Source organism: Balaenoptera acutorostrata, chromosome 19, assembly GCF_949987535.1.
Source record: "Balaenoptera acutorostrata chromosome 19, mBalAcu1.1, whole genome shotgun sequence".
Lineage (NCBI taxonomy): Eukaryota > Metazoa > Chordata > Mammalia > Artiodactyla > Balaenopteridae > Balaenoptera > Balaenoptera acutorostrata.
The window spans coordinates 62,026,551-62,040,648 of record NC_080082.1 but is presented as its reverse complement, the minus strand read 5'-3'; the positions used below and the strand labels follow the sequence as shown (position 1 = coordinate 62,040,648).

Sequence of the window (14,098 nt, the reverse complement as noted above, 5' to 3'; positions counted from 1 at the left end):
GTGAATATATGATGTTACACCAAAAGTAATACTTGTACCAAACACAGTTATGAAACTTCTCAACCATGATGTTAAAGATTTTTTAGGAACACTAAAGAATAGGATTCTTTACTAAAGAAACAGTGATTACATGTAATTCAACTTAAATTTAGGGCAGCCTACCTGCAAACACACTGTGACGAAACATTCAATTGGAAAAACTTGTATTAGCTCTCAAAAAAAAGTTTTTCCACCATAACCACAAAGCATATACAAATTAAGACTCAACATACAAATACCAGTAGTTTAGAAAGGAAAACTCAAAGGAGATGCAACAAGAAGTGAGCTGTGGGCTTTACTCCCTACTCCCCTTGCGACCACTACACACAGCTACGGAGGCCCCTAAAGTACAAATATCCCCCAGGGACTGGCATAGCCTGATAGATTTTGTCCTTGTTACTCCATCCCGTCCCAGGGCCCCGCATTCTGCTTTTGTCAGGAATTCGAGCTCCTGAGTTTCTTCCGGCGGCAGGAACTCTAACTCTTTTCACGGAAGTAAAGTTGTTTTTTTGGCTTTTTTTGCGGGGTGGGGGGGAGGTGGCTTTTTTTTTTTGGCCGCTAGGGCTGCCCGCATTCCTTCCCTCCCACCTCGCAGAATTGTGGCGGGAGGGGGAGGAAAAAAAAAAAAAAGAAGTGAGCTGTGTAACTAATACTGTTATTCAGCAATCCCTCCTTCAAATGGTTTCTGAGTCATCACGGCTGCACATATTAATTTAAGTCATATCCTGAGAAAGTTGTTCAATGGATGAAAGGGGAACATTTTTACAGTGTGAGTAATGAGAAAGGTGGAGGGATGGGTGAAGAAATGCTGTGGAAACTGGGGAGATCAGGAGAAAAACTTAAATATGTGAGCAAAGGACAGTGTTTCTGTCAGCATCAAGGGACCATGTAAAGAAAGACCAGGACTGATAAGGGCCTCAGTGAAGCACAGGGAATAATAAACATGGCATGTCACTCCTTGTGACTGCATATATGTGTGAATAAAACTGTACGAGGCAACTGAAAATAAGGATGTTAAAAGAAAAGAAAAATTGGCTTAGCAAGTAACACAATACTGTTCAATTTTTAACTGTGGAAATTATCCTATGGGTATGCGGCCAAAACGAAAGAGATTTAAAAAGAGAGCGAATAGAATATTTTAGATATAAAGCAGTTGTACATCTATTACACTATTTGCTATGTAGGGTATCAAATTCAATATTCCCATTTCCATGCGTATTTTCACAAAGAACAGATATAATATTCCACGAGATGTGCAAGACTGTTTTTAGCTGAAACCTGAAGGAAAAACTAGAATAAGGCCATCAGAAGGAAATGAGAGACTTCTCAGCTAAGGCAGTGGTTAAGAATCCACCTGCCAATGCAGAGGACATGGGTTCAATCCCTGGTCTGGGAAGATCCCACATGTCGCAGAGCAACTAAGCCCGTGCGCCACAACTACTGAGCCTGTGCTCTAGAGCCCGTAAGCCACAACTACTGAGCCCACGTGCTACAACTACTGAAGCCTGCTCACCTAGAGCCTGGGCTCCACAAGAAGGGAAGCCAGTGCAATGAGAAGCCCACACACCACAACAAAGAGTAGCCCCTGTTCACCACAACTAGAGAAAGCCCACGTGCAACAATGAAGACCCAACAGAGTCATAAATCAATTAATTAATTACTTAATTAAAAAAAAAAGTAAACTAAAACTAACACCACATTAAAAGGATTATATACAATAACATAAGGTGATATATTCTTGAAATGTAAGGTGGTTCAAGATATGAAAACTTTTGGTGTAAAACAGTACATTAACAGAATGAAACAAAAAATAAAATGACCATCTCAACTGATGCAGTAAAAACCATATGACACAAGTCAACAGGCTTTCATGATAAAAACACTCAATAAACAAGGAATTTAAAAAGCTACCACAACACACTGAAGGACATATATGAACTGCTGACAGCTAACATCAGGCTCACTGCTCAAAGACTGAAAGCGTTCTTTCTAAATCAGAAACTGGAAAAGAATACCTGCTCTATTTCTAAAAGCTTATTCCTGGAAATCCTAGCAGGAACAAATAGGCATAAAAAGACATAGAAGTATCCAAATAGAAAAAGGAAACAAAATCATGTGTTTAAAAGCAACATGATGTAATATGTAGAAAACCATGAAGATTCTGCTAAAAATCTGCTAGAAATAATGAATGAACTCAGAAAAATTACAGGATAGTAAATCAACACACAAAAATCAATTGTGTTTCTATATATTAACAATGAAAAATCAAGAAAGAAATTGAGAAAACAATTACATTTACAATAACATCAAAAAAATAAAACAAGGGGACTTCCCTGGTGGCGCAGTGGTTAAGAATCTGCCAATGCAGGGGACACGGGTTCAAGCCCTGGTCTGGGAAGATCCCACATGCCACGGAGCAACTAAGCCCATGCGCCACAATTACTGAGCCTGTGCTCTAGAGCCCGTGCTCTGCAACAAGGGAAGCCACCACAACGAGAAGCCCGCGCACCGCAACCAAGAGTAGCCCCCGCTCGCTGCAACTAGAGAAAGCCCCCACACAGCAACCAAGACCCAACGAAACCATAAATAAATAAATAAATAAATAAAATTGAAAAACAAAAACCCAAAAACTCCTGATGCTACATCACAAAACTTTTCTTGCCCAGTCAACATGGCTTTGAGTTCAGTTAAGGAAGGCAGGTGATCCCAAAAGGCAAACAATGGTAAATGCAAAGACACCCTCCCAACTTTTGGAGTGAAGTTATCCTCACCCAGGGAGAGCAGATTCCTGTAGGTCTCCAACATCACGTCCCTGTACAAGGCCCTCTGAGCAGGGTCCAGGCATTCCCACTCTTCTGGAGAGAATTCTATGACCACATCCTTGAAGGTCAACCGTGCCTTAAATAAAAGAAACATTTTGCCAAGGGGCCATGAGCAGAGTTCTTACTTGCATATAAAATGAGTAGAAGTTAAAAGATCAATTAGGTTGAAGTATGTATTCTTTTTTTTTAAACATCTTTATTGGAGCATAACTGCTTTACAATGTTGTGTTAGTTTCTGCTGTATAACAAAGTGAATCAGTTATACATATACATATATCCCCATGTCTCCTCCCTCTTGCGTCTCCCTCCCACCCTCCCTATCCCACCCCTCTAGGTGGTCACAAAGCACCAAGCTCATCTCCCTGTGCTATGCAAAAGTATGTATTCTGACAGAGTCATGTAAAGGTATTTGGAGCTACTTGTGTGTCTAATTTTAATTTCTTATGCTTTGTCATAGAGATTACGATATCCTTCAAATGGATATAGATTTATCATTTTTGTAGGAAATACATGAAATAGATACAAATAAAAATTCAATGCCGGGTTGTCCATATGGAAGTGTTAGATATTATGTTCTACACACTGAGGGATAATTAAACCTGGAGGTGGAGGAGCATGAGTGGTGTCTTCAGAGACGACAAAGTCCACAGTGGGTTTAAGGAAAGCTCAAAATCTCCTATCATGAATGACAGCAGCAAAGACGAACACTGTTTGAACACTTGCTATATGCTATGCATTACTCTAAGTGTTTTACTTGTGTTAACTTGTTATCAGCAACACATCTCATTAGAGAAAGACCTGTTCCGATTCTGCAGAGGAGAAAACTGTGTCAGACACTGAGAAACTCAACTCAGGTCAAGAATCTAAGGAATCCCACAGCAAGCAGCTGAACTCCGAAGGCTGGACTTTGGAAATGAAGTTTAAAATCAAAGAGTTAAGTAACACATATAGCATTAAAAGTACATTGCCAGAATCTCAGGGCTTTCTCAACACCCCTCAAGTCCCACCCCACCCTCCTCTGCCCTTGGGATCCTTTAGAAGGAAAAGGAAAAAGAGGAGGTGGAAGGAGAGCCCGTTTTCCTGGAGGGAGCCTTGCCCTAAGCCTGCTCATCTGACTGTAGCTTCCCACAGGTCACTGCCCTTCCACGGAAGGGGTGAGCACCCAGGGTGCGTGGACGGGATGGAAAATGCCAGTCTGTCCGGCAAAGGGAGGGAGGAACGGGCGGGCAGACAGGAGCTGCCTAAGAAACACACAGTGGCTCACAGGGACCACAGCGCCCCCTGGTGGAGCTGCTGGTGGCCAACGGTCTGGAGGGGCCTATGTTGGACCAAAGGGGCTTGGGGCCCCCGTCAGTGAGGCAGGGGCATGCTGGGAGAGGCAGTGCCAGCCCCACCAGGCTGCGTGAGGGGCAGTGAGGACGACTCCACACCGAGCACCAGGGCCCACTGCTGCCCGGCGCTCACATCAGCATGAATCTGTCTGTGGGCAGAGCTCAGGGTGGTGTGTTCAAGACGCTGGGCTAGGCTGCCTGGGTTCAAGTCTCAGCCGCACCACATCCCAGCTGTGTGGCCCTGGGCAAGTCTCTTAACCTCTCTGAACCTCAGGCACCTCCACTGTAAAATGAGGGTAACACTAGAATCCACTTCGTGGGTGGGAATTAAACACGTTAATATTCTTAAAGCCCTCAGAACAATGCTGTGTTCATACTAAGTGCTACTGGGAGGAGGAGGTTAAATAAACAAAATGCTCTTGGAAGCTTAAAAAAAAAAAAAAAAAAAGTACATTGCCAGACGGTTCCCTGAGAAAATGTGAACGAAGTTCAAAGTGAACAACATGGAACGGCCTAAAAGGCCATTACACATGTGTGCATGCACATATGCACACAAAATGTTAGTAATTGTATTACTATTTAAACCATTAACATAATAGTATAAAAAAAATTCAAGGCCATGGAATATATTAAAAATATAATTTCTACTGCAAAAAGGTAAAATACATAGTTTCAAAACCATGACGACTTTTATCTAAAGAATGGAATTGTACATCCATGAATGTATGCACACGCATGTCAACACTATATCAAGTGAAATGAAAGGAGTATTCTCCAGACAAATTTTCAGACAATTTTTTCATCATCATTTTTATTCATGTGCATTTCAGGATCTTCCAGACAATGAAAATGTATCGATCACACTCAACTGCATTTGTCCACATAATTCCATGATGGGCTACTAAAAAATAACAGTAGAGACATGAAACAATAGCAGAATACTTTAATTCCAACCTCAATATAATAACTATATTAAAAAATATGATTTTGTCCATTTAGCCTTAGATAGGTATTAACAAAGGCAAAAGAGTTTCTTTTTTTCCACTAATAAAACTTTGACTCAAAATTGGAAAAGTTATTACTATTATACATTATTTGCACAGATTAATAATAAAATTATCATGATAGTAAAATTAAAAACTTATTGGACAATTAAAAATCATGACAAAAAAACATGGAAAAAAATATATTGTTATTAAGCAAGAATATTCCACCAAACATCATGATCAGAAGGAAACACCTGATTAATTCCCACTGAAGTTACAGTGGAGTGAAGCAGGCTGGCCAGGGCTCCTGCCTTTCACCACTGTACAGGGTGCCTGAGCAGGGACCACTAGAGGAAGTAACAGGGGGAAAACAAAGAGCAAGAGACACACAGAGAGTGTGTCAGATCTGGAACTGTGAACATTCACAAATCTAAGGATGTGGAAAGGCGAAAAGTGAAAGGATGGAAAAAGATATTCAGTCCTAAAGGGAGCAGGGGTGACTGCACAATATCAGACAAAATAAACTAAGGAAAAAACTAACACAAGAGACAAAATACATTATGAAATGAGAAAAGGGTAAATTTACCAAGAAGCTATAACAATTACAAGTATGTATACACCTAACATCAGAGCTCCCCCCAAAATGAAGAAGCTCTTAACAGAAATAAAAAGGGAAATAGATAACAGCAAAATATTAGTATCAGATGTCAATACCTGAGTTTTACCAATGCATGGAAACCAAAAGATCAATAAGGAAACAGAGCACTTGAACAACACTGTAGAACAACTGTACCTAACAAACATGTACAGAACACTCCACCCAACATCAGCAGAAAACACATCCTTCACAAGCACATGTGAAACATTCTCCATGACAGACCACATGCTAGACAGTAAAACAAATCTTAACAAGTTTATGAAGATTCAGATCATAAAAAGTATCTTCTTGAACCACAGTGAAATGATACCAGAAATAAAGATCAGAATGAAAACAGGAAAATGCTCCAAAAGTGGAAATTAAATAGTTCATTCTTAAAGAAGCAATGGGTCAAAGAAGAAATTACAAGGAAATTTTTAAAATATCTGAATGAAAATAAAAACAACATGCCCAAATCTATAACAGGTAGTCAAAGACGTACTACTAAACGGGAAGTCCACACTGCTAAATCCTTACGACAACAAAGGAGAAAGATGCACTCTCTGCACTACTGCTCAAGAAACTATTGAACAAGTTAGCTAGAGTTATTGGAAAACAAAAAAAGCATTGAAGTTATCCAAACTGGAAAAGAAGTAAAATTATCTTTTTTTTTTGTAGGTGACAAGGTTTTCTATATCGAAAGCAAGAAGATTCCAAGAGAAAACTACTACTTCAAAAAACAACTTTAAAAAAGTTGCAGCATAAAAAATCAGCACATGAAAATCAGCTGCATATACAATGAACAATGTCAACAGAAAATCAGAGAACAATCCTATAGAATCCTTAGGAAAAATCAGCCAACTAGGTGCAAGACTTGTACACTGAAAAGTACTAAACATTCTAAAAAAAAGTGCATAGTGATACATAGAAACACCCTGTACTCATGGATTGGGAACTTCATATTTTTAAAATGACCAAATTAGGGAATTCCCTGGCAGTCCAGTGGTTAGGACTCTGAGCTTCCACTGCCGGGGGCACAGGTTCAATCACTGGCTGGGGAACTAAGATCCTGCAAGCCCTGTGAAGCAGCCAAAAAAAAAAAAAAGAACAAAATGACCAAATTACCCAAAGTGTTCTACAGATTCAACGGAATCCCTATGTAAAATTTCAAAGGCAATTTTTGCAGTAATAGAAAAAAATCATGCTAAAATTCACAAGGAATGTCAAGAGGCAGCAAACAGCCAAAATACTCTTGAAAAAGAAGAGGAAGGCAGTCATTTTTAGATTTTAAAACATATTACAAAGTAATCAACATGATGTGGTACTGGCATAAACACAGATACATAAACCAATGGAACAGATTAGAAAACTCAAATAATCCTTGGAATATATGTAAAATGCATAGACAAGGGTGCCAAGACTACACAAAAGGTAGCATAGTCTCAATAAGAAATGGTGCTGAGAAAATACATACCTACTAGCAAAAGAATGAAGCTGGAACCTTACCTACATTAAAGGTAAAAACTTCTGTCTCAAAGGATACAATCCACAAGTAAAAAGTCAGCTTCTGAGGAATGGAGGTGATGAAAGTGATTTAAAGAATTTCCAACTGTCAGAGATCAAGGTTGATTTCACGGTTTAAATTCAAGGATGGAAGAAAACACCCTCTGTCACTGATGTAAGGTTCTGAACTTTCCATTCCATTCCCAGTCATTAAGATTAAGTCAGTGACTTGCTCCTTCAGCTTCAATTGCCTTTGAGTAAGTCAGAACAAGTTTCCCCTTAATGCCTCTTCGCTAGAATCCACCTTGGCTGAGACTCGTGCACACACAGGAGAGGACCCTGGGATAAACCAAAGACAGACTTGGAGCCAGGCAAAGAAAGATGACTGTCCAGAGGAAACCCAGAAGAAATGCCCTATGTAAGTGATTCAAACTACCACAAAGGTACGACTCTTTCTCTGAGCCTGCCTGTGTGTGTCTATTCAGACGTACTCTTTTGCCTCCTAACAAACACTTTACTTGCTTCACTACTTTCCGTCTGTCGAAATTCGTTTCTATGAATGAACTCGGGCCAGAGGCCTTGTCGACGGCCGCTGGCCCTCGTGGTCTAGGGGCATTCGTTTCTATGAACGAACTCGGGCCAGAGGCCTTGTCGACGGCCACTGGTCCTTGTGGTCTAGGGGCATTCGTTTCTATGAACGAACTCGGGCCAGAGGCCTTGTCGACGGCCACTGGCCCTCGTGGTCTAGGGGCATTCGTTTCTATGAACGAACTCGGGCCAGAGGCCTTGTCGACGGCCGCTGGCCCTCGTGGTCTAGGGGCTAGGATTCAGCACTCTCACTGCCACGACCTGACTTCAACCTCCAGCTGGGAGCTGAGATCCTGCTTCAAGCCTCTGTAGGCCGAGGCCACCAGAGATCAGCTTTTCAACATATCCCTATCTACATGATGTCCATCGCCTCTTTCAGGCAATAAGATAAGTGAAATCAGGTAACTCTGCTGCCAATATAATGTCCTAAAACGCAAATCTGATCAGACCGCTCTTTTTTTTTTTGGAGCAACAGGGTTTATTTCATGCTCAGGTTAAATTTTGTCTGCAATATTCACATTTTCTTCATTCTGGAACCCAAAAGGGTAGAGCAGTCCTTATCTAGGACACCCTACTCATATCACAGGAGGATCCATGGTAGAACCACACAATGGCTCCTAAAGCTTCGGCTTGAAAAGGGCGTGGGTCACTTTTGCTCACATTTTATTGGCTTAAGCAAGTCCTTTGACCATGCCTGATGCCCATAGAGAATTAGACGTATAATTCTCCCATAGGATGGGGAGACAAATAATTGAGACCCATGACACAGTGTGCTAATGCTGTGTTTAAGGTTTTTGTATTTATATTTAGGGGTGAGATTGGCCAGCCTATAATCTTCCTTCCTCAAAGTGTCCTTGTTGTGCTCGCTTCGGCAGCACATATACTAAAACTGGAAAGTGTCCTTGTGATCAGACCACTCTTGACTTTGATCCCTTTATTGGTTTTTCATTGTTTGGTTAAATAAATTTCTTAGCCATTAAAAAAAGAAAAATCCCCCCTTATTGTTCTGTTTTCCAGATTTTACCAGGTATTGTGCATATTAATACCTGACTTGCATGTGCAGCTTCTTTATCCTGGTTGACAGAGAGCAGACAGTGCATCCGGATGGGGCCCCTCAACAATCCCGGAGGCCCAGGAGCACTGACACCCCATTTCCAGTCCATGGGTGTGAAATCTGAGTGGAGACGACAGGGACTGAGGGGAAGACCCGGGTGACTGTAAGGTACAACTGTCAGGCAGGATACTTCAGAGTCAGGGAAGATTAACGAGTCCAGAGAAGGGCATTTCACAAGGACAGACTGTGAATCAACTGAAAACACGATTATACCTGAGAAAGAGTCATTCCTGACTCCTCTGCTTTCCCCTTCCTCCTCTTCCTCTTAGCAGCACACAAGAAAAGGAGAAAACAAAATATTAGACTAACTGGTAATATTAGGACTTGACTGTTAATATAAAAGATCATTGACAATTTTACCAAGTGTCCACCAAAATAGTCTAAAATTACTTGTTACGTACCAAAGAGCTCTTCCAGTACAAAAGATAAAGAGGAGAAAGCAGGCGGGCCTCCAAGAAATCTGAAACACATTTTAAAAAGAAACAACTTGTGAGTTTTTTCATCTAATAATTGTTGTGTCAAAGTTTTAAAAATTTGACAATATATCATGTTTAGAAAAGAATGACTTGACTTGATTATAGAAGACCACCAAAGCTTGCTACAGAAATTAATGATTATTTATAGTGAAGTAGAAACTGAATGAAAATTTATTCCAAGCTACAAAAAGAATTCTATGTAAAGAGATGAAAAAGAAAAGAAAACCCATCACAAAAAATGAACACTTTTAATGTTCCTTTTAAAAGGTTCCACGTAGGGGCTTCCCTGCTGGCGCAGTGGTTAAGAATCCGCCTGCCAATGCAGGGGACACGGGTTCAGCCCTGGTCCGGGAAGATGCCACATGCTGTGGAGCAACTAAGCCCGTGCACCACAACTACTGAGCCTGCGAGCCACAACTACTGAAGCCCACGCACCTAGAGCCCGTGCTCCACAATGAGAAGCCACCGCAATGAGAAGCCCGCGCACAGCAACGAAGAGTAGCCCCCGCTCCCTGCAACTAGAGAAAGCCCGTGCGCAGCAACGAAGACCCAATGCAGCCAAAAATAAATAAATTAGATACAACATTAAAGAAATAAAAAATGTTTTAAAAATATACAAAAAATAAAATAAAATAAAAGGTACCATGTAGTGACAGATTCAATCATTTCTTGCCCCACATGTCCTCTCCCTACTCCTCTGCCCCATGTCAGGAAAAGGGAAGGGGGTAACACAACTTCGTGAAGCAAATCACTGCCCCCTGGCTAAATAGGGTTTGCAAATGTTACAAAATGCACAAGACAGGAGTTCTGCAATTCTCATCCTCATCTGTAAAATTAAAGAAAAATTAAATTTATTACATTTTAAAATAACAAATCATGTATCACAACTTAATCATCCGTATGCAAACAACTCACCATCCATCTGCAGCCAGCTCCCACCACCTCCCTGCACTACAATGTGTTTCCACTTCATGAGGTTTATGTCTCCCTATTTTTTTATTTGTCTCTGTCTCTCTTCTTGCTCCCCTCTGCTCTCCTGCTGTCCCTGCCCTCCTATTTCCTCCCTCACACCTGTCCTGCCCCACTCTGCAGCCTGTTCCCCCTCTGGATGCTCTTTCTCCCCAACCCTTCTGATTGCCCTAAATCTCTATGTATTTTTGCCTCTTTCTTCCCCCACCTGCTCCCTCTCTGCCCTTCGGGTTACACCCCTTCTGTCCCTGTTACACTCCCTTCCTCCTCCTTATCTGGCACCTCAGATGGCTGCGCTTCCTTCCTGCTCTCTCTCTCTCTCTTCCTCTTCTCTTCTAGGCACACTTTGTCCTCTTTCTCTCCCAGCACCACGTTGCTCTGTAGCCCAAGGTTCCAACTCTTTCATCCTCTCGCCCACTCTTTGTGAAGTGCCTCTCCTTTGTTACCCCCGTCCCGCCGCTGATCCAGGGCCCCTCTAGGTTGCTCTCCCATCCCTGGAGATCCGACTTTTTAAAAATGTACTTCTTTATTTTATTCACCTATTTCAGTGCTTAATCGCTTTCATTTCCCTGTCTTTTTACAAGTCCTCAGCCACCTCCTGTATTCCCATTGATTCTCCCTCATCCTTTTCTCGTTCTCTGTTTTTCATTTCTGTCCATCTCTGTCTCTGCTTCTCCTGATCCCCCTCGCCCACGTATTTACAGAGATGGTGACTAAATAAGATGCCCGCGTATCGAAAGAGCAAATTTTCCAGCGAGATGGACTTGGGACGAAAGAATACTGAGTGTCACACGCCTGGCCCAGGTCACTCCCCGCCCCCCACGCCGGGTGAGAGTAAGGGCTGACTACGAAGGGGAGGCCGGAGGAGAAGGACCGGCCTGAGGAGACGCGAGGACAGAGGGGTGGGGAGGGAGGGGGTCTCCGGAGAGGGTCGGGCTCTGCAGAACCCCAGGACCGGGGAGAGGACGCGGCCTGTCCGGGAGCGGGGCGGCCGGCGCTGCCCTCCAGGGGCCGAGAGGGTGAGGCTGGGCGGCGCGAGTCCACCTCGCGGAAGGGGACGTTACATGGGGGGGGGGGGGGGGGGGACGGAGCTACTAAAGCGTTTTAAGCAGGAAAATGTAGTGAAAGGCAGTGTCTATGTGGACCGAAGGCAGAAAAGCCAAGGGCAGGGACCAGCCGCGGAGCGAATTCAAACCCAAATGAAAAGATACCCGACCCGTAACGGCGACGTCTGGATTTACAGGGGTAGGAGGGCCGGATGCTGGGATTTTAGTTCCACAGTCACTCCCGACACCCTGAGGTTTGAGTAAAGGGGGCCGAGCAGCACAAATGTACACTTCAAAGGAGACACTTACCACCGACGGCTCGACCTTCGCTCCGAGCTCCCCACTTCCGGTTCCGTAAGAAACTGAGCGGAGTTAGAGGCAGGGCTTCCGGGGGCGGGGCCTGGGCGGAGCGCTAGCGGCGAGGGGCGGGGCGAGGAGGGAGCCAGTTCTGCGAACGGAGCACCGGGGGTCGAAGAGGAGTTGGTGCTTCTCCGTAACTTGGAGTAAAAGCTTACAGTTGTGTGGGCTACTTAGGTGGGAAGCTAATATGTTTCCTCCTAACAAGCTGAAAACGGTTTCAATAAAAACCTGTTTTTGCCAGCAGGTTGCTCGCATGTCGTGGTCGTGAGGCTCAAGCAATTCAGTGGTTGGAAACGTGGGTCTCCAATGGGTTGCTGTGGGGCAGTGGTTGGATCCCGGAAAATTTCCTGCAATTAGAACTAATTTAAGCAGTTCAAGGAAACAAGAGCTGGACTTGCCTCTGTATTACACACTAGAATGAGAAATGAAAAAACACTCCCAGTGTAGAATGGGCCATTTCAGAGTGACACTTTACAGAATAAGATTTTCCTTTCTATTCCTCGTTCAGCCAGGACTACAAACTCAACACTCTCTTGGTTCCAGACACTCAGAGAGAAAACCTAGCATCTGAGGATGGAGGACTAAGGCATATGATAATTTCTGTCACTAATCATTGCTTTTAAAAATGCAATACAGGGCTTCCCTGGTGGCGCAGTGGTTGAGAGTCTGCCTGCCAATGCAGGGGACACGGGTTCAAACCCTGGTCTGGGAAGATCCCACATGCCGCGGAGCAACTGGGCCCGTGAGCCATAATTACTGAGCCAGCGCGTCTGGAGCCTGTGCTCCGCAAGAAGAGAGGCCGCGATAGTGAGAGGCCTGCGCACCGCGATGAAGAGTGGCCCCCGCTTGCCACAACTGGAGAAAGCCCTCACACAGAAACGAAGACCCAACACAGCCATAAATAAAATAAATAAATAAATAAATAAACCAAGTGAAGAAATATTTTAAAAAAAAAATGCAATACATTTTTAAAAATTGTTATAAATTGCCTCGTTCTTTTTGCTAGTGTTTTGCCTTTATTTAAAATCACATTCCGCTCCCCCCTCCCCCAGTTTTGATACGTATTTGACTTCATCACTGTGTGAGTTTAAGTTGTACAGCATGATGTTCTGACTTACATAGACTGAACTAATTACCAAAATAAGTTTAGTAAGCATCTATCATCTCATAGTCTCAGGATAAAGAACAAACTCCATTCACATACTCTGTCCCTAACATCTTTTCCCTTTACTTTTCTCTGTTCTTTAGGTGGAAATATGAAATTCAAAAATTCACATTTCTTATTAAAACTATGATGGCCACTTAAAAAGTAGGTAATATTTAGAAAAACATGTGAGACTAACGTTTCGCTGAAAACGAGACAAAATCTAAAAATGAAAAGGGTTTTGCTCAATCGTCACCCTTCTTAGTCATCCAGCAGCCATGTTGCTACAAGCAAAGTAAAGACTTAGTGCTCATGGAGATAGAAGGGGCAAAGGACCCATCACATCACAAACTTCGCCCTCTGGACTTCCTCTTATGTGATAATGATAAACCTCCAACTTCTTTCAGTCACCGTTCTCCAGGTATTCCTGATGAGTATCAGGTGTTCCTGATAAATAGGATTATTATTTTCTGATGGGTATAGAATGAAGCCTTTCAGAAAGAATCTTGAATTCAAAATTTTGTGGCTTAGGACTTCTCTGGTGTCGCAGTGGTTAGGAATCCACCTGCCAATGCAGGGGACACGGGTTCGAGTCCGGGAAGATCCCACATGCCGTGGAGCAACCAAGCCCGTGCACCACAACTACTGAGCCTGGGCTCTAGAGCCTGCGAGCCGCAACTACTAAGCCCGCGTGCTGCGACTACTGAGCCCATGTGCCTAGAGCCCGTGCTCTGCAACAAGAGAAGCCACCACAACGAAGAGCAGCCCGCGCTCACTGCAACTAGAGAAAGTCCGTGCGTAGCAACGAAGACCCAACGCAGCCAAAAATAAAAAATAAATAAATAAATTTTTAAAAAAACATTTTGTGGCTTAAAAAGACTTTATGAAAACATCACTTAAGTGATGAGTTAACAGCTGTTGAGCACATGTGGCCTAGAATTCACACCATGTTAACAAAATATAGCATGAGAATGTATGTCAAATGTTCAGAATGTTAGGTTGTAATGTCACAGGAGTAAGGAATCCAGTGCCACAAATACTTCCATGACCATTAAAGCTACTGGTCAATGAGCCTGTGCATTC

At 42.9% G+C, this 14,098-nt stretch overlaps 1 protein-coding gene and 1 long non-coding RNA gene across 2 annotated transcripts in view; one reads left to right on the top strand and one right to left on the bottom strand.

The window, feature by feature from the left end:
- LOC114235400 (zinc finger protein 665-like) overlaps positions 1 to 14,098 on the top strand; it is a 427,904-nt gene that overhangs the window by 253,367 nt on the left and 160,439 nt on the right. The gene's annotated exons all lie outside the window — the stretch shown is intronic.
- LOC103016055 (uncharacterized) lies at positions 5,089 to 11,855 on the bottom strand. Its single transcript, XR_009006028.1, has 4 exons — positions 11,821 to 11,855; positions 10,140 to 10,322; positions 9,422 to 9,480; positions 5,089 to 9,284 (listed from the first exon to the last, which is right to left on the bottom strand). It is a non-coding gene; the product is annotated as an uncharacterized LOC103016055 (long non-coding RNA).